This window comes from Coenobita brevimanus, chromosome 36, assembly GCF_032717465.1.
Source record: "Coenobita brevimanus isolate Jiangsu-jjx chromosome 36, ASM3271746v2, whole genome shotgun sequence".
Taxonomy (NCBI): Eukaryota; Metazoa; Arthropoda; class Malacostraca; order Decapoda; family Coenobitidae; genus Coenobita; species Coenobita brevimanus.
The window spans coordinates 5,232,860-5,237,859 of NC_136989.1; the positions used below are offsets into that span (position 1 = coordinate 5,232,860).

Sequence of the window (5,000 nt, forward strand, 5' to 3'; positions counted from 1 at the left end):
TACTTAAGGACTCTGGTACTGTCACCCTGCCTGCTGGACTGGTACTTATAGACTCTGGTACTGTCACCCTGCCTGCTGGACTGGTACCTACGGACCCTGATACTGTGCCCCTGCCTGCTGGACTGGTACTTAAGGACTCTGGTACTGTCACCCTGCCTGCTGGACTGGTACTTAAGGACTCTGGTACTGTCACCCTGCCTGCTGGACTGGTACTTAAGGACTCTGGTACTGTGACCCTGCCTGCTGGACTGGTACTTACGGACCCTGATACTGTCACCCTGCCTGCTGGACTGGTACTTATAAACTGATACTGTCACCCTGCCTGCTGGACTGGTACCTACGGACCCTGATACTGTGACCCTGCCTGCTGGACTGGTACTTATGGACTCTGATACTGTCACCCTGCCTGCTGGACTGGTACTTATGGACCCTAACTCAGCCTAACTCACAAAGACTCCCACTGTGCCTGGCGTGGGACCCGTGCTGCACTGGGTGAGACTGTCATAGCTGTGTTGTGCTGGGATTTGTGCCGTTATAAACCACTAGTTGCGTATTGGATGTATGCAACCATATTACAGCAATATCTATCTATCTATCTATTGCCAGATGCCTCAATCCCGTATGGGGTGGCCACAAACAAATCGCCTCCATGTCGCCCTGTCCCCCGCCATTTCACTCCCCTGCTCCCCAACTCACACCCCCCTCTCTCATATACCTCTCCACTCCATCCCTCCATCTCATCCTTGGCCTCCCCCTCCCACTCCCCCCCTCCACCTCACTCACATACACTCTCCTCGTCAGTCTCTCACTCTCCATCCCCCCAGCTCACACCTCCCTCTCTCATATACCTCTCCACCCCATTATTATTTATTGTACTGCGTATGGTTTCCTGGTGTACAGGAACCATTTGGCTTGTCACTCAGTGTAGAGTCACCCACAGGCAGAAGGAAGGGTTTATAAATGCTCCAACAAGCTTGCGTGTGTCGGCCTTGGTCACCTAATGGCGGCTCTCCATGCTGCTTGATCTCTGGCAGCCTCCCTATTCAGTGCCTTATCCCTGTGGTCACACTTAATGACCTCATCCCAGGTCTTTCTCGGTCTACCTCTCACAACCCCAAACACTCATCACGTTTTGTGTGTGTGAAAAAAGCGTAATTCAATTTTTTCTTTGTACTCATCTGGACTTTGAATATATATACAGCCTCAAAAACATCTATGACATTGGTACATATTCAAAAATTTCCTTCAGGGGGGCTCAGTACCCCCCCAAACCCCCCCAGGTGTGTGTGTGTTAGTTTCCTGATGTGTACTGTCTATCTGTCTATCTATCTGTCTATCTATCTCTAGCCAGATGCCATAATCCAGTAAGGGAAACCATTTGGCTTGCCACTCAATGTAAAGCCACCTGTAAAGGAAAGAAAAGCAATAAGAGGTGACAGGAAAGATGGGAGAAATAGGAAGAGAGGAGGACAGGCACAGAAAAAGAATGATAAAGGCTAAGGAAGAAGTAGGCAGCACTACATCAAGTGAGTGGATGATGGAAATAGGAAGAGAGGAGGACAGGCACAGAAAAAGAATGATAAAGGCTAAGGAAGAAGTAGGCAGCACTACATCAAGTGAGTGGATGATGGAAATAGGAAGAGAGGAGGACAGGCACAGAAAAAGAATGATAAAGGCTAAGGAAGAAGTAGGCAGCACTACATCAAGTGAGTGGATGATGGAAATAGGAAGAGTGGAGGGCAGGCACAGAAAAAGAATGATAAAGGCTAAGGAAGAAGTAGGCAGCACTACATCAAGTGAGTGGATGATGGAAATAGGAAGAGAGGAGGACAGGCACAGAAAAAGAAAGATAAAGGCTAAGGAAGAAGTAGGCAGCACTACATCAAGTGAGTGGATGATGGAAATAGGAAGAGAGGAGGGCAGGCACAGAAAAAGAATGATAAAGGCTAAGGAAGAAGTAGGCAGCACTACATCAAGTGAGTGGATGATGGAAATAGGAAGAGTGGAGGGCAGGCACAGAAAAAGAATGATAAAGGCTAAGGAAGAAGTTGGCAGCACTACATCAAGTGAGTGGATGATGGAAATAGGAAGAGAGGAGGACACACACAGGAAAAGAAGTAGGCAGCACTACATCAAGTGAGTGGATGATGGAAATAGGAAGAGAGGAGGACAGGCACAGGAAAAGAAGTAGGCAGCACTACATCAAGTGAGTGGATGACGGAAATAGGAAGAGAGGAGGACACACACAGGAAAAGAAGTAGGCAGCACTACATCAAGTGAGTGGATGACGGCCACAACCACCTACCATGCATAAAACCTCATCACCATTTTCTATAAGCCTAACACTACAAGAGGCACCTCATTTATATATATGTTTTTATTTCAATATATCTTGTTCGTTTACAGACAGATGATTTTGAAAAGATTGGAAGAATTTTGGAAAAAGAAATTATCTATCTATCTATCTATTGCCAGACGCCATAATCCCGTAAAGGGTGGCCACAAGCAAATCACCTCCATGTTGCCCTGATTATAAAGATTGGTATTTTCTATCTATCTATCTATCTATCTATTGCCAGACGCCATAATCCGGTAAGGGGTGGCCATTTGTCTATCTATCTATCTATTGCCAGATGCCATAATCCGGTAAGGGGTGGCCATTTGTCTATCTATCTATCTATTGCCAGATGCCATAATCTGGTAAGGGGTGGCCATTTGTCTATCTATCTATCTATTGCCAGACGCCATAATCCGGTAAGGGGTGGCCATTTGACTTTGAGTTAGTTGTTTTACGGGGAGGGGCACTAACCCTCCACCAACCCACTTGTTGACACGTAGGCAGCACGTATGGTTTGGTTATATGGTTACCACCCAGCGTTGTAAATGGTTTCTTGGCTTACAGGAAACCATTTGGCTTGTCACTCAATGTAAAGCCACATGGATTCAAATTATGAGGGGACTCTTGTAGATAAGAAAGGCTAAGTCACTAAAGTACAGGCGTTAGGGAGCTTTAAGAAGGGAGAGCAAGCAAGTAAAGCTCTATATTAACCAGCCATATCCAAAAATAAATCACTAAAGTACAGGTGTTAGGGAGCTTGAGGAAGGGAAAGCATGCAAGTAAAGCTCTATATTAAACAGCCATATCGAAAAACAAATCACTACAGAACAAGTGTTAGGGAGCTTGAGGCAGGGACAGCATACAAGTAAAGCTCTATATTAGGCTAGCTTCACACGAGCGGTTTTTTCCCGCGCGGTTTTCCTGCGCGGTTTAGAAATCAATGAAGTTCAATGAGGCCCTTCACACGCTGCCCACGCGGCTTAATTCACGCGCGGCAATACAGACAGAGATGTAATAATGCGAGGAAGAAGGAACCAAAGGCCATGAGCCCGCAGGAACAGTTCCCTCCAAGAGAAAAACAAAATACAACAGACAGCCAAATTCAAGATCCGATCATTTTGAGATGCCTGGACACACTATGTTTGAAAGACTGGAGATCACAGGCAGCAGGAAATACAGACAGAGGGAGACAGTTCCAGAGCTGACCTGTTGCATAAATGAAGGACTGGGAGTAACGGTTAACTCTTGCATTAGAGAGTTGGACAGAAAAGGGATGAGAGTTTGCTGCCAGACGGGTGCTACGCGCCCGTCGTAGAGGTGGAGGAATGCAAGCAGACAGTTCAGAGGAGCAGTGACCATTGAAGTAGTGATAGAAAAGAGATAAAGATGCAACAGTGCGGTGAAGAGACAGAGGTTGAAGGGAGTCAGTAAGAGGAGGAGAGTTAATGAGACGAAAAGCCTTTGACTCCACCCTATTGAGAAGAGCTGTATGTGGGGAGCCTCCCCACACATGAGAGTTGTACTCCACACAGGGGCGGATAAAACCCCTGTATAGAGTCAACAATTGTGCAGGAGTAAAGAAAGAGCGGAGTCGGCTTAGCACACCCAATCTCTTGGAAGCAGATTTTACAAGAGATGTAATATGATCTTTCCAAGATAAGTCCCGAGTAAATGAAACCCCAAGCATGTTCAAGGATGATGCAGGATTAATCTGAATATTATTAAACATTAGTGGGTATACCTGTGGAAGATTTTGACGGGTTGATAGGTGTAAGAACTGAGTCTTAGATGCATTAAAGACAACCATATTATTTTTACCCCAGTCAGAGATATGAGCCAAGTCAGACATTAGGTGTGCCATAGCCTCATCCCTTGTCTGTTGAAGTAACTGCTGAGATGGGCGTTGCGGGAACCGAATGGAAAGGTGAAGGGTGGAGTCATCAGCGTATGAGTGGATAGGGTTAGATGTACAGCTTAGAAGATCATTGATGAATAAAAGGAAGAGAGTTGGTGATAGGACAGAGCCCTGAGGAACACCACTGTTGATAGATCTAGGAGAAGAACGATGGCCATCTACAACAGCGGCTATAGAACGACCAGAAAGGAAGCTAGCGATGAAGGCACAGATAGAAGGATAGAAACCGTAGGAGGGTAGTTTGGAAATTAAAGATTTATGCCAGACTCGATCGAAAGCCTTTGAGATGTCAAGTGCAATGGCAAAGCTTTCGCCAAAGTCCCGAAAGGAGGATGACCAGGAGTCTGAAAGGTAGGTGAGAAGATCGCCAGTGGAGCGTCCCTGACGGAACCCATACTGACGATCGGAAAGAAGGTTGTGATAGGAAAGATGCCTTAAAATTTTTCTATTAAGAATTGACTCGAAAACTTTTGAAATACAGGACGTTAAAGCAATTGGACGATAGTTGGAGGGTTGGGAGTGGTCACCCTTCTTTGGGACTGGCTGAATGAGAGCAAACTTCCAGCAAGAAGGAAAGGTACAAGTTGACAGACAAAGGCGAAAGAGTTTGCCTAGGCAGGGTGTAAGCACAGAAGCACAGTTCTTGAGAACAACAGGAGGGACCCCATCAGGCCCATATGCCTTGTTAGTACTGAGGCCAGTGATGGCAGAAAATACATCAACTGAAGATATTTTAATGTCAGCCAT

The 5,000-nt window shown here is 46.0% G+C and overlaps 1 protein-coding gene across 1 annotated transcript in view; it reads right to left on the reverse strand.

Annotated features, from left to right (window-relative positions):
• The window catches only part of Tsp97E (Tetraspanin 97E), a 19,142-nt gene that overhangs the window by 1,148 nt on the left and 12,994 nt on the right, over nucleotides 1-5,000 (reverse strand). The window lies entirely within an intron of this gene.